At 37.1% G+C, this 21,988-nt stretch overlaps 2 long non-coding RNA genes across 2 annotated transcripts; one reads left to right on the top strand and one right to left on the bottom strand.

Annotated features, from left to right (window-relative positions):
* Positions 1-1,401: 1,401 nt before the first annotated feature.
* On the bottom strand, positions 1,402-5,738 carry LOC311426759. The gene is made up of 3 exons (XR_014687005.1): positions 5,657-5,738; positions 1,796-1,835; positions 1,402-1,458 (listed from the first exon to the last, which is right to left on the bottom strand). It is a non-coding gene; the product is annotated as an uncharacterized lncRNA (long non-coding RNA).
* A 13,956-nt stretch (positions 5,739-19,694) lies between these two features.
* Positions 19,695-20,676, top strand: LOC311427447. Its single transcript, XR_014687369.1, has 3 exons — positions 19,695-20,149; positions 20,195-20,314; positions 20,380-20,676. It is a non-coding gene; the product is annotated as an uncharacterized lncRNA (long non-coding RNA).
* The last annotated feature ends 1,312 nt before the right edge of the window (positions 20,677-21,988 follow it).

Genomic DNA, 21,988 nt, shown 5'->3' with positions numbered 1-21,988 from the left:
AGGTTTCACAGTGAATTCCTTTTTTTCTACCTGCTTCATGGTTTGGACAGCAGTCAGACTTTCTTTGTCAGGGAGGACAGAAAATCCTGTGGAATTTCAATGGGAACAAAACTAAAGGGGTGTTTAGAAAATATCTTTCAGAAAATACAGATTTTAAACACAGAACATCTCATGTGTATTCAAACCTCCTTCCTGCAGAACTTTTAAATGAGAAAGAGATGCCTTTTCTTCTATTAAACTACCTATGCTTTTATATTAAACCACCATTAAAGCATACCTATGCTTTTATATTAAACTACCATTTTGTACTTGCAGTTACATGGATTTCCTACAAAGGTAGAAAGCCAGTATTTCTCATTGTATTCTCAACTGTTCTGAAGAGTCACTGTTTGACTGAACATGACATGAGGACGTGAAAGTGACAAGAGCTTACTGCGCTATACCAGATTTAAATATCTTCATTGTTTTGGTATCCCTGAGATACAAGAAAACACAACACAAAAAAATCCCTAAGCCACTAACCAGAATGGAGTAAAACGCTAGTCTTAAAACACAAATAATATATCAGTGGAAAATATCTCTTCTGAACTTGAAACAAAATATTTTGTGGAACTAGATTAAGCAAGAACAGAGGGGTGTACTGACATTTGTACATGGATTTAGTCATGGAAGAAAATACAAGAAGCTGAGAAAATCAAAACCAGCAGAGTCAAAAGCCAAGAGTCTCTTGCCACGATCTACGTGCAACCTGACCAATGGACAACCAAGAAAAGCCAGTCTTCACATCTGTCTGTTCTCTACTCCCCCTCCCTAACAAACAGCTCAAAATGCAAAGCAACACATAGAAACAGGTAAAGGAAGAAAGGGAAATATCCTCTGTTTTCAATAATACATCAGCATTCTCTAAAATATGCCCCAAATGGATCTCTCTGACAGCATCAGCAGGAGAAATAAAAGGAAGCTTATTGCAGGAATTTACTCATCCAGCAGAGAAAAAAATACATGATGATACACACTGATCAGCAAAAATCATTACAGCAGATTCTCAAATCCAGAAGAAATTTCTGATGGGCCAAATGCTGGTGAATTTATGAACATGGTGGTCTAGATTGAGCAAAGGGTAAAGTCAATTGGTCCTTTAGATAGGTCTCTACTGTTCTGATATGATAACATGTCAGCACTTGCCTGTTGCATCTGCGTCAGCTACAAGTAATCCATGTACAGCTTCTGGCCACTGTTACCTCTGGTTTTGTGACAAGGTCTGCAAACAGCAATAAATGGCCTATTTTTGAGAGAGTCTTCCAAAATCACCACACTGCTGCATAGATCAGACCAATTCCTCTTGCAGGGCACATGAACAGATGATTTTGTGTTAATCCCAAAACATCTGGAGTGGCTGGCCATTTTGCAGAAGGGGACTTTTTAGTTACTGAAGAAGGTATAACGTGGAGGGCATGCCTGAAAAAGAAATTGGCTTGTAGGTTGATAAGGTAGTACAGTGACACTTTTGTCAGATGGGGGAAAACATAGCAAGATGAAGAAAGAGGAGGTGGTAAGGGTATGAAATGTGCAAGAGAGAGGAACAACAATCTGAGTGGAGCAACAATCTGAGGAGCAAGAATCTGAGTGGAAGAAAAGGAACAAATAATAAGCTTCACAGAGTAGCTAAAGTGAGTAAGGCAATGGGTAAAGATGATTATCTAAAGGGATATCAAAGGTGGTGTGTGTGGAGGGGATGGCACAAGAAGCTGTTTCAGTAACTGAGATAAGAAAGGCATGGAATGAAAATTTTTACCCTGTGACCAGAAAACACAAGGCAAACCTCCATAAAGTTACTGTGGGAATAGAAAAAAAATAAAGAAATAAAAAACTCATCAATAGCTCATCAGTTATGGGCCTTCATCATCATAGTGATAGAAAAAGCAAAATGTAAACTATCCTGAAAGGTACGTTTGGCTACACAACAGCAGATCTTGCTGCAGTGGGCTATGCTATAGTATCATCCGGAGGGCACAGATCTTGTTATGACAAAATTGCTAAGCTGTTCATGGGGCTCTGTTATGATTTCATCACAGTTTCTGGCCACAGTGGGTGACATTCATTTGAGGCATTTATCTAGTTTCTGATGAAGCTTAGAACAAGAGCCAACTGTGAGTTGAAATGTGCAATTTTCACTGTGTGTTACCAGATTCAGGCTGATGGTCTTTTCAGCCATGTGATAACAGAAAGCAGCAATAGGAAAGTATATTTTCCAAAAATTCACGTGACAAATTTCAAAAATCAGAGAATGGCTAGAATTTACACTGAGGGAAGGATTGCTTAGTTCAGGTTGAAGGCCATTTTTGCTTGTCATCACCATGATGCCCACCACTCACATAAAATAGTGTTATTTTGCTTTTATTAGTCTCATACAAATAAAATTCACGGGCAGCATCCATTTATGCTCCACACACATAAATATATCACCTATATGAATTTACATTTATATACCCCGCATCAAAGACAGGGTTTTAGAGTTCTGGTTATAAAGACATTTGAAATATGAAACCATAAAGCATTATTACTTGCTACTAGTGTGCCCTGTAACAACAACAACAACAAAAAAGGTGATATAAACAAGTTCAGCCAGATGCTGTACAGAACAGAGGGAAGAGAATTCCTTACCAAATTATTTCCAGAGCACTTGCAGGCATGTCATTTAGGATGCCTGCAGGCCAAAAGTGTTCGGGGCTTAGTAACAGATATATTTTTTGTGCTACAATGTTTTTGTGACATTTAGTGATTCCACCATTAGGCCAAATTTGCAAGAGATGAGTTTTTTTATCTAAATCTTGCTTTTCCATCCCACACAGCCAATTCAAATATACTAACTCTTTGTAGGAAGAGTCTAACTACTGAAACATAGTTATTCTGTCACATAGTAATAAATATTTCACCTCTGATACAGGTAGAAGTTCTATGCTCAACACTCATTTTTCTATTACACAAAGCTTAAAAGATTGGCAAGCAAAACTCCAAAGCAAGTTCTGTGCACACAGTAGGTTAATCTGAGCTCCATTCCTCAACTGCTGATTTTAGGGAGATCCTTTGGAGGCAGGTGGCAGCAGAAGGCTACTGAAGAAAAATATAGAAGAAGAAACTTCACCCAGAAAGATGTAGAGATTGCATAGGTGGTGCTTTTTTTTTTTTTTTTTTTTCTCTCTCTCTTTATTTTATTTATTTATTTATTTATATTTGTGTGTGTGTGTGTGTTTGTGTGTATGTGTCTGTGAGTGTATGCATCAATGCTGCTTAAGGGGACAGTTTACAAAGGCAGTGCATAAACATTTGACAGGACACAACACAATGACACACCTTCTTCTAGGTCTAGATTCATAAGGCCACAGGAATCAATTCACAGACTGAGTGAAGAAACTCACCCAGGCTAGAGTAGAGGAAATTTAGCCACAGGATAATCTGTAGCTTTTTATTTCTGTTACAAAAAGAAACAAACAAACAAACACAAACAAACAAAAAAAGGAGATCTAAGTGTCTTTCAGAGTTGTCTTATAAACCTGACAAAAGAAGATGCTTTTGTCTTTAATTGACGCCTTGCCCATATCTTTCCCACTCAGAAACCTGCTTGAATGTGTCTGGCTCTTTCCTAAAACAGATATCCACCCTCCAGAAAATGGGTGCAGAGTGAATATTTCCAATCCAACTAATACACAAAACCTTTTCTTAAGAATAGAACAGCAATTCTGTAAGGTGTAATAGTTTCATACCTGATCTTACAGTCATTGGAACAGAGCACTTTGTAGCACTTCAGTGAACTAACACTGCCATACTGCACATGGATGCTTTTGTTTTTACAAGATTTCCTTTTACATCTGGAGGAAATACAAAATGAATACCCGAGACTATTAAGAATATAATTTTGCTAATTCATAATACCTGACAGAACAAGGGAGGAAAAAATTGGGAGAGTGACTAAAAGAAGAAAATATACTGTTTTAATCTGTAGCCTAGTGTAGAAATTTAATTTCAGAAACCTCATGCCTATTTATGTGCTTCAAGGTAGTTCTGAACAAGTAAAAAATCTAGTGTTTTCCTTCTCACCCCTCCCTCCCATTTATCTGGTAGAAACCACAGTGTGATATGCAAAGCTCTTCAAATGAGAAAAAAAATCACTCAAAAACCTACATATATGTGTTTTTGTTTGTTTGTTTGTTTGTGCTTGTGCAAGAAAGCATAAAAAGGCAAATAGCTGGCTTTCTCACATATGTGTTTACAATGCCAAAGAAATCAAAAACAAGTCTAAACTTTCAAATTTTCATCTATACATGAAAGTTGTGCCAGGATGCAAGTAATTCCTTAATTTAGGGTTATAATTGTACCTTTCTACCAATGTGTAAAAAGCCTTAATGATGGCATAATTATACTGAAATAGAGGGTGGTGTTACCAATTATTCTCTGTGCTAGTGTATCTAGTTCAGTACAACAAGTATTTCTATGTTGGTAAAACAGGATCTACCTGAGAACAGATAAAAGTAAGTTATATTGTTCTTGTAGTTAGCACAACTAGAAAGCCAGGATACTTTGAGCTATACGGCAGCTGCCTTCACAGTATTAAGCAAATACTTAGCTGAGATCAGAGGAAAGAACAATTTATTTGTAAATATCTGTGTCCATTATTACTCTATAATTAAACTACTTAGAGGTTAAAAGTAAAAGTATGACCCAAAGTCAAAATATTTTAGAAAAATCCTGAACTTTTCTTGGCACTTGACTCATTCTACATGAACGGCTTCAACCAGAAATGGATTCTCCCTACTGGCTTATGTTTCATATGACACATTGCATTCCTGCTGGCCAGAGACCAAATTATCTTTTCAGTAATGATGTCATAAATCTCATGCAGCTTCACTGAGCACCGTGAGGTTAATCTGATACATATAAAGTGTTCAAACAGAATTTAGCTCCAAATCCCTGCATAAAAATGAATAAAAGTTTTTAAAGTTTCCATTAATAAGCATGCTTGAAAGCTTTGTGCTGTTATCAAAGATGTTTGGAAAGAAATAGTTCTAAGACACATGGATTTGGCAAGCACAAAGGAGAAGTACTACCATTTACAGAGGGCAGCTGGAAATTACCCTAGAGTCAGATTTCTACTGACCTTCATTCACCAATGTGTTCTACAAATGGAAAAGACTTGGTTAAGAGACATGCACTGCATTGTGAGAGTTGGCCTTCACTCCACTGACACACTGCCCTGCTGCATGATATACCTGGGAACCACTGTGTCTAGGGGTTGTGGCAATATCTTGGAGGAGAAGGGAGAGATATTTTAATTGTGGGACAAGGTAAGTAAGGCAGCTTTGGGAATGAACAGTCACAAATGGCTTGAGAAGATTAAACTGGAACTTGTAAATTCCTTAACTAAATTCCTTAGGTTTAGCTGGGCCAGCATATCCCATAATCCTAGGAAAGCTCAGCGGGACCAATTTCCCAGCCCAGGATCATCTGAAGCTGGTTTAAAACCCGTGTTGTCAATTCCAGTATACAACTGATCTATTACTTATTAGGAATGGAAACTGCAAAATAATCTTCCAGGTCAAACCACAGGAGATGGTGTAAGCTTTTCTTGTGTCTGCAGAATAATCTCAATCTATTTTACCTGTACATCTTGCACCATGAGGCCAGCACAAAACAAATACTTTTCCTGGTCCATTCCATTCTCGCTTTTACTCTTTTTGTATCTACACAAAAGAATATATGTTAAAACAATGGATTATCATGATGGAAAGAAACATTAAAATATATATTGAACGCATTAGGTTTCCATATACTGAATATTACTATGTTTCATAAGATCGTTACCTCTTCTATGACTCCTTGGTGCTATTGTCTCTCTCTCTCTTTTTTTTTTTTTTTTAAAGAGATGTGCTTGAGGAATACAGTTTGCACATGAGAAAGAGCTTTAATACTTCTCTCATGCACCCATATCCTATTCATATGGTAATTACATAGTCTAATATCAAATTCATTTTTTTTTCTTTTAAAATGTTGTAGATTTATAACCAACTCTGTGAGAAGAAATGACAGAAGAAAAAAAATGCATTGTGTTTATGAGTCTTCAAGGAATAAAACGGTGTGCCTGGCTGCAACCATCCCAGTCTGTCAATCCTAACCAAGGATCTCCAATCCTTTGAATAGCTGATTTTATATCTACATATATAAATATATGTTTATATGGTGTATGTATATGTATGTGTTTTCCTTCTAGTTCTTCTGTTGCACAAAATATGGCCAAGAAAGCAACAGTAGAACTCCTCAAGGACTTGCACGATTCACTATAGGCTTAATGAAGCTTCATTCTTCAGCACCAATGAATCCGTAATAACTACAATGATTCAGAGATATTTCACCATAGAATTACTAAATCAACAGGAAATCAGCAATATGGTAAAGGCAGAGCATTACTTCAAACTGTCAGCAACATTAAGATGGTATCACAAAGGTCATGGGGTTAAAAAAGGTGGAGTCAAAGGTATGCGAGCCCTGCTCTGTGGCACATCCTGTTCTGTAATAGGCAAACCAGACTTTACAGCAACACAATATGCTGTGAACTCTCCACCACTTTTCTGTTCCTGTATCTGCGTGTTTCAGAATCCCTCCATCCCAGGAAGAAGTAGGAGCATTTGTACAAGCACAAACATGTTTGCTAAGAATGAAACAAAGTCTACAGAAACAGCAAATTTCTTCTGTTAAGCCATACCTAATTCATTTTCTCTGATGGGACTTTGCAAATGTGAATATTACAGTTACAGGTTAAACAGAAGAGAGATAATGAACTGTTTTTTTTTTTTTTTTTTTTTTTTTTTTCCTTCTAGAATATCCTCCCTTAACTGCATTTTTCTTAAAAACAGGGTATGCTCCTCAGTAAATTCTATTTCCACCAATTCACAAAGACATGGAGAAAGTGAAGGTAAGGTGACCCATTGCAAAAACTCTGTGCACAGAAGGTAAACACTTGCATATGGTACAGAAATAGAAATGATGATGACTAAGAAAACTAAAATGGACAACCAGGCGAATGAGACAATGATCCTGGACAGATCAAAGAAAGAAAATAAACTAATGTCATAAGTGTGACATGGGGTACAAACAGTCTACAATTGCATGAGGTTATGAAGGAGTTAGAGAAAGGGTAAGACTACACAATTGCACTATACTGGCTTTCATGAAACAATTCTCTTTAAATAATATAAGCAGAAGAGGTCTAAAATGTTTCACAGAATTCCTCAGAGGCTTTAGTTACAAAAAAGCGTTTAATAATTTTTCTGTCTTCTGGCTGGAAGAAAAAAATAACCCCTTCCTACACCTGTATCCCATATCTGCCTATTCCATCCTATCTTGGACTGAGGTACTCTCTGCTTTAGTTTGTTGACCTACAAGAACTATAGGGTACTGCACTTCAGGAGATCTGGTTATGCATTTAAGAAGGAAGGCTGTAATCACACATGAAAGGCAAATATGAAAATCTGACATTGTGGACAAGTTAATCTGGTTAATATTAAATTGTAATGGTAATATGCAGATTTTAAAAATTCTCTTAAGAAGGTGTGGTTCTTTTTTCAGTAAAAGTCCACTAGGTTTTAGGATAAAGGTTTTCGTTCTTCTCAATGTATTCTTTTATCATATTCTATTGATCTGTTTTCTGAAAGAGATAGCTGCCAGTTTATGTTCAGTTCCAGTGCAATTAGTCATTGCTACCAATCATACTGTTTTGGAGTGCAAGCTTTTATTTATGTAAGTATGACAAATATATATTAAATATAGATAAATAATGACATAAATACACTGTAAAGACAGATGCTTTCAAATTAAGTGTTCTTTTTATATGGGAGAACCTCATATAAATTATAACTCATTGGTCTGCCATTAGGTAAAGGATTATTTATTCTAAGTTACAGACTTAATTTTTCAGTTGCTTGTAATAAGCTTGATACCTTAGTAATGTGCGTTGATTTACCTCCAGTACTTTGCACCAAGTACCTGACAATTTTCAGCTACAAGAAGTTGACTTTTTAGTGCTGGGCAGAAAATGGAATTGTAAGACAAGTTGTTATTTCTCCTTTCTTTTGGAGTTAAAAATAGGATTGTTTTGTGTGCTGGTAATTGGTTGAAGACAATAACAGTCACCTAGGCAGCTGAAGAGAGTGTGCTAGCATGCCAGCTCTCCATGTTGCAGAGTTTTAGGCACAGAACCACAGCTAACTAATACCTGTGTGTCTGTAGGCTGCAAATAGTGTAGGGAAATGTACAGGATGTTGAAGCTGCACTTCAACCAACAGCATAGTCCTGGCTTTGCAACCACCCAAGTTCTGTGCTTAATCATAAATATCATTACTGTTTCAAAGTTTACTATTGGGGTATAGCTAGTATTTAATTTTAACAAATATATTAACAAATATTAACAAATATTTTTTATATTTACATATTAACAAATTATACAAATATTAACAAATATTTGTATATTAACAAATATTTGTATATTAACAAATATACAAATATTTGTTAATATTTGTATAATTATATTATATATATTAACAAATATTATATATACAAATATATTTATATTAACAAATGAAGGGACTCTTAGAAGTTACAGTCACTTAACACAAATAAGATGTGACATTATGTATATGCAGTGCTCTTGCTAGGTCAACAGCTATCTTAATCTGTATATGTTACCTCCCTAATGTCTCAGAAAACTACCTTCTCACTGATAAGATGTACATAGCACAGTCAGGCTACCAGTTGACTCTGGGCTGTCCTTGGGTTGGGTAGGATTTCCAAAAAGAGATCAAAATTTAAAGTGTATTCACTGTGATAAACCCGGTGTGTTACATTACCCAAGCTATAGCATTTGCAAAAAGCTAACTTTTCTAATTGGATGAACAGTATGTTCAGTATGGTGTTATCCAACATATTTGCGAAGGTGAAGGTACTAATAATCCTGACATACGGGTTGCTGGATAGACCACTGCAAGTACTATGCTAATATTCAAAATGGAACAGCTCAGGCACAAAGTTGCCACATCATAGGGAGGACTGGACTAGTGGACCCATGGAGACCCCAGACATGGCAGGCTCTCCTCCACTTCACTTAACTGGAGCCTCCAATATCCACACCACCACCTCCTCTCACCCCATGGCAATACTTTCTTGCATCCAGTGCAGAAATATTCCTGCATAGAAGCTTCTTTATTTGAAAGAAAATATGACTCCCATTCCTCTTTACACAGTTCATTACATTCCTGCTAGATGCACTCAACTCATTTTGAAAAAGTGGTGAGACAGACAGTAACTTCACACTGCAAGATTGTGGAAGCTGCATCTGAAAACATAGGTACATCTTAGCCAAGTCTTGGTAACAAAGAAATGTTTAATTTTGTACATATATACCAACCAACCTATATTCATAACAAACTGATTTGCATTCCAGAAACTATCAAAAAAGACAACATAGATTTGTTACAAAACCTGAAGGCTAGAAAATTTGTCTTAGTTTTATGTATTACAATTATTCTTCGTGCTTCTACAATCACACATACAATAAGGCACCTATATTTTTTATCCCTAATACAGCTCTATCGCCCTCTTCCCCAAGTTTACTAGCAAATGTGGGTACCCCAGCATCTTTTGGAACACATCCAACAAAATACAAGAGCTAGCATAAAACAATGGGATATTAAAAACTGTGGATAAATAGTGTTCGATCCCCATATTACTGAGAAAGCAGATATCAAGAAACTGTTCAAAAAGTATAATGAGATTAAAAAAGAAAAAAAAAAAAGAGGTCACAGAAAGTGAGCCCAGGGAGAGATCACAGAAAGTGAGCCCAGGGAGAGACTGGTCAGCAAAAGAGGTAATGAAAAGATCATTTCCAGAGAGATAATTGATGTAACAGTTTATTTGATCAAGATTTGGTATTTTAATTAAGAAAAAGCCGGAGGATATAAAGAGCAGATACACAATAGCAGAGAAAATGGAACAGTAGAGGTAGGAACAAGTCGAGTTTAATGTCTTTTAAAAGTGATGTTATGCTTGAACAAGATTTTTTTTCTGATTCAAATATAAAATAAAAAAGTTTTAAGAAAATGTATTCAGAGACTGCTTCTTGTCCTTGTATTTTTTCCATTCCCTGTAAAAAAAAAAAAAAAAAAAAAGGAACAGACTCTTTTTTTTTTTTTAACACTCATTCACTAAAATACATCTTAATGGACAACTGAACACTATTCCCAGCATTAAAAGTGGTGACCCAAATGTTTAAAATGAGATCATCACATTTTTTCTGCCAAACCTCAACCATATAATAACTGATTTCTGCCCCCTCCATTAATATTTCAGGAAAAAAATCAGCTGGCACAGTGCTAAACCAATGTATTAAGCTTATAAATTTTGTCTCTAACTATTTGGCAGGAAACAAACAAAAAACAGCAACACATTGACTTTTTAATACATTTTAAATAGACTTCTGGCTTGCAGAGAACAGACTTGCTTCTTTCATTTATTACCTAGATCACCAAGAAAAGTGGCAAAAGTTGGGTACAGAAGGAAAAGAAACAAGCACCATAGAGCAGACTGATGAAAATTTGCTACCATGAAACATCAATCAGTATGTTGCATGTAAGCTCCGGAAATGTATGTAAATGACAGTCATAAGTACTTCAAAATATTTCTGCAGTGGAAATTTGTTATCCTTGCCCCAACAAGGAATTATATGCCCAAAGACCATGTGAAGTGAGACCTTTCTTTCTATTTTTTTTTTTAAAGGGAGAGGCATCCACAGTTTTTACAGTCTCAAATAGGGTTTGGGTGGAATGAAAATAGAAGACAGAATTTTCTAATATTATCTTCTTTGTGCTTTTATCAAACATAAATAATCTTGTGAAGAAATGTAATCTCCAGATCATTTCTTGTGCTCTGAGACTTAATTCTGCAGAAACTGATTCTTCTTAACAAGTTGCAAGTGAGTAAATAAGCTAAATGATTAATTTTTCTTCAGTGTGTGTAAGCAGATGAAGTTTGTATGTTTTGAATGTCCTTTGCTTTGTAGAAATGGGTCCACAAGCACAAATGTGTGGTAGAACATGCTCAAAGATTAGTTAAGTACAAGCTTTGATAGCATAGGAACCTTAATTTCTCTAAACAGCAGCTTCAAGGTGGTATGTGATCAGGAGGAACAACAGGCAAGTACCTAATTTTACTGAGTATTTTAACAATATTAACAATCATAATTTTTCTTTAGTTTACTACACTTTTTTACATTCCGGTGATCTAGCCCTGTTCCAGGAATAAGCTCACCACACTAAATCCATTAATGACTTTATCTACTACCAAATTTGACTTCACTTTAGTATTAGTATTTCCCACAACAAATTGATATAGTGGGTCACCTTCAGCATAAAGTCTGTTTCCAGCTTCAAGACCAGTCCTCATCTGTTCTAATATTGACCATTGTTCTCATTTGGTTCCAATTATGTTTGTTCATGTTGATACCACTATCCTGGAACCATATGTGATGTAATGCTTTGAAATTTTCTTGCATCTTCTGTCAAATTGCTTTCCCTTCCACAGAGAAAGGGCACAACTGTTCAACTTTCATAAGCTTTAGGCATGAAAATGAGGTGAACTTTAGATATGCAAATATCTAAATAGCCCCAAACAAACTGTGAGTGGTCTGCCTCTCCTCCAGGAAATTTCAGTATCTGCAGTCAGCAAACTATCCTAAGAACTTTTCCCAGGCAACACGTAGGAGGCACGGGGATGCTGAACTTTTGTTCTCATTTCACTCACCATCTGGTTCTGGTACTAACTTCTTCCAGTCCCAGACTGGAGCAGCATAGATTGGCTGACCTGTTGTAAAGTTCCATATTCTCAGCTATTTGATCAGTGATCAAAACAGAGATAGAACATGTCATTTAGTGTTTCATAATTTGTCTATTATCATACTATTTAGGGGAAAATGTCCTAATAACTTAAAATATAACCTTCAAGGGTCACAAACTGTTGTTGAACTGGTTCAACAGAAGTATTTAGCAACTTATTACTGTATCACAATGCTGGTTACTTTTTTTTTTTAATTTTTTTTTTTTTTTTTTTTATTTTGACTGCAGGTTTCAACTGTCTTCAATCAATAATGGAAAGGAATATGTTATAGTCTCTAAAAACTCATTACTTTCACTCCTCACACTCTTTTTGTGTGACACTAATTTTGTTGAGAAGCTAGGACATTATGTTGTAAATACAGAAATCACTGAGGTGAAGAATATACATCTTTACTGTTGATCTGGTTTTCTGAATTCCTGGATCACCAGTAGCAATAATGTCAACACATCAGGCATATGACTGACCGAGGTAATTCCAGGGAACATAAATACTACAAATTACAGGAATGTCAGGAGAGGCAGGATCTACATTCTGTACCAACCTAGTTTTAAGGTCCTAGGGCAACTCACAGTAATTTTATTTTAGTCCTTTCTGTTTTCAAAGGCAGTAACATCCGAAGCAGACAAGGGTACAGGAGGGTAAAATCTGAACTGCTGATGTGATCTTCAACACCACCCTGTACAAGTCTGACCCTTGGAGGCAAGGAAACAGCAGTCACATTCACCTGCTGCCTGACAGTCCATCCAGTTGGATTCATTAGCCTTATACGAGCTCATTTTACAAAATGAACTGGTTTAGCTGACAGTTGCAGGGGCACTTTCATTAAATTAATTGAATTTTCAAGGAACAGCGTGTATAGGATTTAAATGCATTTTAGTCTGGTGATGCCCTTTGAAAGATATTAATTTGTTAAAAGTCTCCCTAATAAAACCTTCCACCAAAGAGCCATCAGCAGCAAAAACAACGCAGCAGATGAGGCATAAAGCTACTTATTTAAACCCTTTGTAATAACCCCCAAAACAGCGGTTCCTGCCACGTGACAGACGGAGCCTTTTGTAACCCTGAATCACGGTGAGTGGCTGGAGACAAGAAATAAAGATCAGTCTCTTGCCAGAGACTTGACAAGCCACACGTTTACTACAACAGCTCATTACAAGCACCGTTAAGGGAGCATTTTTCCATTTGTCTTTTCACACACACAATAGTTGGTCACAGCAGTGTTCGTGTCCCTAATCTGATTAGCTCAATGGTGTCTAAAAGTCTCCACTCTTACAGCAGTCAATTTACAGTAAGTATTGAACTGAAATAAAGCAATGATTAAGAACGTAAGCGTGGGCAAAGGCACTTGGAAGCACACGGGAGAAGAGGAAATGAAACGATAGGCGCTGTAGGCTCTGCATTTCCAAATTGCATAATTCAGTCACTTTGCTTGGCCTGCTCCCTGTACAGGAACACCACGCTCAGCTTTGCTACCTCATTGATTTGTGTGCACGGAGGATTCAATGCTACAAACTGTACAAGAACCCCTCTCTCATCCCCAACCCCTTGCCCCAACAATTCTACTCTTTTAAGGCAAAAGAGATTTATTTATTTATTTATTTAGGTCTGGGTCTATTCTCAGTAGTGTAAAGAAAAATTAAGTACAAGCTATGCACCAACCTGAAGGCAAGAGCTTGCACATGCCTTTGATAAATATGCAGTTGTGTAATTTCCAATTTTCTGAAAAAGCTTGCTTATACTTCTAGTCTAAACTGAACCTTTTGTAATATTCTGAACTACAGAAAGCAGCTCAGAATCACTGGACTGGAGCATCTAGGTAGACCCCACAAATTAGATGTATCTAAGTTTTTTCATTTCAGTTGCCCGATCAGGAAACTTTGGGTATTAAAATGAGAGCTACTTTGTAGTATATTAGCATGTAGAAATACCATGCCTGAACAGTAAATCCACATACAAGGATTTAAAACTATGCAGGAGCATTTACTTAAAATTAGGAAACAACATTTATATAGCACCATTTAGGATCCTGTGCATACTTACTTGTGTGGGACTGATCAATTATCAGAGTACATGTAATGTGATAACAGAATTAAAGAGCATGTAAGGACCCAGTAAAGCTATGGGATACATTTCCACGCAATCATGACCTGGATTTTGCAGCCTTAAGTTTCTTTTAGAAATCTGTGCTGCTCCCTTCATGCTTTTCATGGAAAAGAAAAACAATTGTAGCAAGCACTACATGCTGAACCTGGCAATAAAACTGCTGCAGCTCCAGACAGGGATTTGGCAATGTCTGGGAACAGTCTCTAGTTCCCTGGGCCTCATGACTGCCACACACAACATGGGCCTACGACATCGGTGGTGGCACGAGCCCTGCCTCAGTACTACAGTGCTCTGACAGTTTGCAATGCTGCTGAGCTTTGGAGAACGAATGAAAGCACAAATTACCAGTGCACATCTCTGAGGTGTGAAAAAAAAATAATAAAAAAAAATTAAGTATATCTAATTTGTGGTGTCTGTCCATGTGTTTCAGTCCAGTGGTTCTGAGCTGCTTTCTTTAGCTCACAGTATTAAAATAAATAAATAAATAAATAGACTATTCAGTTTAACTGGGTAAATTATTCTTGTCTGGGGGCATTATCCATACTACGTGTCCTCTAATGCTTACCATCTCTCCTTAAATCCAGTGGCACTGAACTCTGGGATAGAAACAATAAGAAAACACTTTATTCCCACAGCTGCTTTTCTTCAAAACAGTGGAATTTAATGAATGTTCAGGAAGCAGTCACTACATATATTTTTATTATGATTTCTTTTCCTTTTATAATTCAGTGTGTCAGGAAACAAACAGATCACTACCAGTTGCCGCTAGGTTTACTCCTGTCTCAGTGTATTCACCACTGGAAGGCAACAACATACATAATGTTACTCAATAAAAGTGAATCTTCACACTGAGAAAGTGTGAAGATTGCAAACTGAAGTACCCAAGTAATGAAATGACAAGCTATTTATTCTGTAATTATTCACAGTTGCTTCAAATGTCCTATTTTGTTGTTGTTGTTGTTAACAGTATGGCTCAATCTGCCTTTCCCTCACAGAAAAGTAAGGGGTGCTGGGCAGATAGCAACCTTGGAAATTTTATTCCAGTTTCCAAATGCAAATTGGCTAAACTGTTAAGACCCTTTTGGCAATTCAAGGAACCGTGAAAGCCTTGTGAACCTTGCGAACCTTTGTTCAAAGCTAAGGATTTTAACTTGATTTGAGAAATGGCATATCCTTCTGTCTTGCTACTGTTTTCCTGCCCTCTGCTCCACATGCCCATCAAGGGCACGAGAGGCAGCTGTCTTCATGGCTGCCCTGCAATGTGAGAGCCAACTTAACTGCAGAGAGTGAAATAAAAAGATGCTGGACAAGGGGTGTCCCCACTGTTTCTGCAGAGGTGTTTGAAGGGTTGGGATTATCCTCGCATAGCTCAGTGAAAGGTGACTGTAGAACAGAGAGGTAGGTACTTGTGTAGCATGCAGCTCCTTGGGAAGAGAGAAAAAAATGGGCTTATTCTCATAGCAAAACCCACCTTCACTTTGCTGCGGGATCAAAGATAAAAGAAATCCAACCAACTAAAACACACAGGTATGCTGTGATTCAGTAACAGGATGTGATGCTCTTCAAGTCTCTGATCGCACCCTTCAGATCCTGCAGATGGGTGAGGAAATCAGCCATGGAGTTGGTCAGCTTCATTTAGTTGTCACCTCCAGTCATCTATTTTGCCCACTTGAAATTGGAAGGATTTTGTACAATATATTGCCTATTTCAACTTGTATGCATCCCTGAACATCAAAATGCCCTCCAGGCTGCTGCAGTAAGGAGGTGTGGTTTATTGAAAGTTCAGCATTTTCATAGGGGGCTTTATTGGAGCCAGCAATGGGTCAGTAACAGAGAGATATCTGCCAAAGAGGCTACGATCTAATCAAAATTGACTCCTGTTCTTGACCCAAGGAAGGTTTACAGCATGGATATGCAGTTCAGACATAAATGGAGAGCACTCCATATGGCTGTTATCAAGCTTATTCGGAAAAATACGGCTAGGCCATTTGCAATTACAGTCATGGTCTATGTGCCTCACACGTAGGGGACACCATAATTTTCCAAAACATTCAGAAAAGAAAACTAATAAGACATCCAACTCAGTTTACTGGAGGCAGAATGGTATTACCTGAATTTGGCACAAACATGGGAGTCAAATTCCTGCTCTGAAGCACAATCACAAACACCATATGCAACCCCTAAACAAAACCTGCAGAAATCCTGGGAGAAACCACCCTCCTGTGAGAGTGTCCTCCCATGCAGTGTTCCTCTTCCTCTTGGCTACCCACCTCCCTCAGAAGTTTCCTCTAAGGAACACCCTTGCATCATGTAGCTCCTCGGATTGCTGCCTGGGACTACACAGCTGTTCAGCACTGCCACCACCTTCACACCCTTCCACTTGTTCATCTTTCAGCTTCCTCACACTTCACATCAACAACAGGAAGACAAAAGGTATTTTTGCAGCTACAAGTTGGAAGTGTCTAACATTCATGAAAGCAGGAAAGTTTAACTCCAGTCCCAAGGTTGCTGTCAAATGAATACTTTGATTAAATATAACGAATAGGAGACACACACACACACACGATAATAAAATGCTGTTTCTCCCACAGTCACTGTCGTCTAACAAAGGTCGTTTGATTGTTTACAAAACAAATCATCTTATTTTACACCCGTGGGTAGCATTTCAGTTGTGGGAAGCAATTTCATTCTAATTTAATGGCAAGGAGGCATGCCTAACTTGAATTCCCATTATACCCACTTTCTGGCTTCAAGGAAATTGCACATTGTGAAGGGAGGTACATGTCTGTACTTGTTAAACTGTTAAAATTAATGTATTTAAACTTTATTTAGCATACACAATTTTATCCATTCTCCCAGAACCCCTTAACTGAAAACAGATTTAATGAATATTTTTAATATCAGTTGCAGAGGAAGCTGAATGTGTGGCATTCACTCCTGAACAAAAACATAAATCTAGCCATTCCTATGAAAGAAACTAACTTCAACTTATCACTAAATAATGCTACACCAACTCACAGCCTTTCTACCTTTAAACCCAGTTATTGTGCTCCCTTTCTTATACACTTACCTAATGCCTACACTTAAGAATAAATTTTCTTATAACTCTGTAACTGGTATTTCATTCTTAATTGCTTATTTTACAGCAGTAGTTAGACAGACAGACTGAGATAACGACCTGCTTATACTAAATGCTATAAATACTACAAGAGATATCTCGGCCTATAGATCTTATACGCCAGATCACAGGCTTCTCTAGAGTCAAGGCACTGTGAAGAAGCTACTATGATAGACAGTGTGCTATCAGAAAACAGCATGAGTTTGTATTTGTGAACACACTGCTGTCAGTATGTTCCTGGTAATTTCAGATAAGTAGCATCTTTTTTCGCTGCACCATTATGTACTCAGCAGAACATCCAAAAGCAGTCCGCAAACTTCCTACTCCCCTAGGATGTATTCTGATGCATAAAAATGCCAAAAGCTACATAACAACAGAGTCAGTCAAACAAGCCACAATAAAGCTCTGTTTCCTTAACCAAGTATCTCAGGGTAGGAAATGCTCCATAATAAACACGTTCTCATCACTTACTAGACAGTTGTTTCAAGCACATCAAAATAATAGTGGATTAAGTTAGTTAAGCAAGTATTCGGGCACTCTCATGTTTCCCATAAATACTATAAGACCATATATTGAAGCTGGTATTTCAGACTGGGTTTCAAAATTGATATAAATGATAAAGTTTTATGCCACTGGCAGTTTTCATGTTATTGGGGAAAACACTTACCACCAACAACTTTTTATTGCCTATTTTGGAGGCTACAAAGAGAACAGAGGTTAATGCTGGGATGATAAACTATTTTTAGGGAAGCACTTCTCTCCTTCGATTTAGTTTGTGTCACCAGACAGTCAAGGTAGGCTCTTAATTGGGTGCTTAAAGTTGGCTTCTGTAGACTAGCTGTCATTTCTACATCTAAAAAATATGATTTTCTTTGTCTCCTGGTAGGTTCTTTGCACCTACAATGCAGGAATGAGTAATGCACCCTGGCCAGCTGCAGGCAGCCCAACATCCAGCTACCACAGATTTACCTTGAACTTCCAACAATCTGAAGAGCTGTCATCAGGCAGACAATTTTTTCAATTTTCTCTCACACAAACTGTAAAAATTCCTTCCTTAAAAATATCTTAAGTCAGGAACAAAACAGATGTAGTTACAAGCTAGTGACAGCTTCTCTCTGCACTTTTTTAGTGCCTCTATGTGGCCAAAAATAGAGACTTTGGTCATTGCAAAGAGGAGTTTTTACCTTAACGTGGGAGAAAAGGCCAAAGGTAAGAGACTTGAATATAATGACACTATTAAGGGCATGCCTATGCAGCACAATACATTTTTTTTGTGTAGAGATTTGCAAGCTATCCTAAGGACAAGTAAGTACAATACTTTATCTAACACACGTTTCTGTTCTAGTTAATCAGCTCTGTTAAGAAGCTGGCAATTAGCATGGGTGTAATGTAGAGCTAATGCAGCCACAATTTTTCTATTCATAACCTCATACTTACATGATAGTGCAAGGTGGAATGTAGTCATACCTTGGGTGCTATTTGAAGTCTGTTTTAAAGACCTAGTTTACACAGTAGGTTTTTTTTTCTTTTTTTTTTTTTTTTTAATGTAAATATAATTTAGAAATTTATATACAGAATCAAACGCTGTGTGAAACAAACCTATGTTATACTGCAAAGTTCTAGCGATGATCCTCTCTCTACACTTGAATTTATTTTCCATGCTTTCGTAGTGAAGCATGAATATTGCTATTCGTTTAACAGAAATGTTAAATCTCTGGTGCCCAGAGCAGGGCTATGAAGCTGGTGAAGGGCCTGGAACACAAGTCCTGTGAGAAGTGGCAAGTCTCTCTGCAACTGCCTGAAGGGGAGCTGGGGGTCAACCTCTTCTCACAGATAACTAGTGATAGTACTAGAGGGAATGGCCTCAAGTTGCACCACGGAAGGTTCAGGCTGAAAATGAGGAGACATTTCTTCTCAGAAAGAGTGGTTAGGCATTGGAACAGGTTGCCCAGGGAGGTGGTGACATGGTGGCATCACAGTCCCTGGGGGTGTTTAAGGAAAGGTTGGATATGGTGCTCGGGGACATGGTTTAGTGGGTGACATTGGAGGTAGGGGCATGCTTGGACCAGATGATCTTGGAGGGCTTTTCCAACTTTAATGATTCTATGATTCAAGAATACTGTATGAAGGTTGATTGTGTTTGAAAAGACTCACATTCTGCTTTGTAACAGCAAAACTTGCTCCTTAATAGGTTCTCTCTCAAGCCTTCTCACTAGTACATAAACAGTATCACAATAGCAATATTAAATATATGTAGTTTATAAACCAACAAAATTTAATTCTGGGGTGTGACAGAGCTCCAAACAGTAGTCATAAAACAAGTCAACTAGCTGAAGATTCCATGTTGCTGAGATTTGTAGAAATCATAGAAATCTCACTTAGAAAGGATTTTTTATCGCTCCAGTTAAGACAGTTTATATTGTCTTCCATTGGAGTCTTTTTCCCTTTCAACTTAATTTAGACCACCCGATAAGATAAATATCAGAAATGTTAGATAAATAAATGTTATATTTCCTTTTTTTTTTTTATTTATTTATTTATTTTTTTTTTTTTTATTGTGACCAGTGGAGAGCATGGAAGGCAGTGCTTGAATAGCTACTCCTCTTTGATCTCCAAGCACTTTATATGGGAGGAAAGGGATCTTATGAGAGTGAGGGGCATGCTCCTGCTTACCCACAAATTAGCTTTGCAGACAGTTTTACCCACATCAGTAAGCACATGTAAGTGTGCAATCCCACTGACTTTCAGACACCTTCACAAAAAAAGTGTAAAATGGCATTATTCTCCCACTTCAAACCTTCATTTGTGCTCCTTCATTTTTCTGTGCCAGTAAGGGAGGTTTTGCTCCAGACAGCTATCTTAACCTCTAATCTTTTAGGAAAACATAGCCAATTGGAACAAGATTAAAAGCTGCTGTCTAATGAAGGTCCTATGCTGATTAAAGAAATGCTGTTGTTGAAGAAAATGTAGAATCCATCAGATCCATTACTTGTTCCTGCTGTTCATATCACATTTGAAATTTCCTGAGTTATGTAGTCAATAGAGCCTAAGAATTTCTTCTTGGGTTGTGCTGGTTTTGTTCGTTTGGTTGTTGTTGTATGTGTTGTTGTTGTTGTTTTTTTTTTTTTTTTGTTTTGTTTTGTTTTGTTTTGTTTTGTTTTTTGTTTGTTTGTTTGTTTTGTTTTGTTTTTTGCTTTTTTTTGGGGGGGGGGGGGAGGGAGGGAGGGGGGGAGGGAAGAGTGCATGGAAGGGAGTCCATAAAAGGGCCACAAGGACTACTATATTAGCAAGTTACTATCCTTTTATATTTAGAAAAAATAATGTCAGTAGAAGCCACTGTCTTGTGTGCTGCACAGAAATTTCACTAGCACACTGAGAAAGATCAAGAGGGAATTTTTAGTTTTTAATTTAAATTTGAGTTATACACATTATACAGATCAAACAAAGCAAGAATAGATCCCTTAGTTATTTTTAAAAGTAAATTTTGTAGCTCATCTGGACTTAATAACACATACAGTACAATACAGAAACACTAGAAAATGCCCTATTTATGATGTATAATTGAAACTATGCTTCAAATGTAGTCCTCCAAAGAAATTTTCCAGCCTTTCTATGATTCTAAATTAATTTTCTTGCTCCTGCAAGCAAGTTTCCTGTATTATTTTCAACATGAAAAATGCTAGCTCATAACAACCTTCTCACCCTATGAAAAGCCCGTTATGCTATTTTCCAGGTGTAATAAAGGGGCAGAAGGTAATTATCTCTAAAGGCCAGTGCCTTGACAGCTGAAACACCACTTTAAAAATGCAGTGCTCTTCATAACAGAGCCGGGTGATTCTTTTGAATACCTGTTGATAAACAACTAAATATTTATCGCCTAGAATCAGCTAGTGGTAAACTCATCAAAACTTCAGAAAAAAAAAAAAATCCATGCAAACAATTCACTAATATGAGTGGGGTTTCTGTTCATATTTTTCAGAATCCCAGAGGTTTCATGATCCATCTTAAAAGTGTCGAATGAAAGATGATTTAGCAAAATGAGTTTGCATGTGTTATACAGAAAACCACAAGTACGAACTTTCTGAAGGGTTCAAAGTGTCCTTGGTATGCTATCAAAACACTGAAAACTACTGGCTGGAGTAATCCACTGCTTCACATCATATTATAGTATATTTAGCTGATAATATTTATTTCGCAGAGCAACCACGGATTATTTCCAATAAATTCTAACTGACATCAATTGAAATGCATCATTGACCATGCAAGGAGGATGAGTTATCAGGTCACGGAACTAACATATTGTTAAATTTTATGGGTAATCAGAATATTGTAGAATAAATATTCATGACAAAATTGATCAAGCTGTGATGCATAGTCAGTGGTACAGAGAGATCAAATTTGTGAATCCTTATAGACAAACATCATTAATGCTGACGCTGTTGGCATTTCACTGAAAAACATAATTTTACAAAGCTGTCTTTACAAGCAAGTTTCCTTGATCACATTACTTAAATAGGGTTGCTTTATCATTCCTGCTTTAGCCATTACCTCAGCCCAAATACATGGCTAGACCATAAATAATCTAAAAACACACCATAGCAGCAAAACAATGAATTTGTAGAACTATATTTCCCCTCTCACTCTCTCTCTCAGAATTATTAAAATAATGACTTTTCACTGAGTCTACAAGATTAAGCATTAGGCTATCTGGGAATTAATTTCACAGAATATTCTGTTGTTTCCCTTTGTACGGTTATGGTTTTGAGGATGAATTTAATTTAAACATCTTTGTTAACCTAGACAGTCTCATGATAGCAAAGAAGAATTAGT

The sequence above is a fragment of the Aythya ferina genome (genome assembly GCF_964211825.1).
Source record: "Aythya ferina genome assembly, chromosome: Z".
Classification (NCBI taxonomy): domain Eukaryota; kingdom Metazoa; phylum Chordata; class Aves; order Anseriformes; family Anatidae; genus Aythya; species Aythya ferina.
This window is presented reverse-complemented; position numbering and strand designations above follow the sequence as displayed.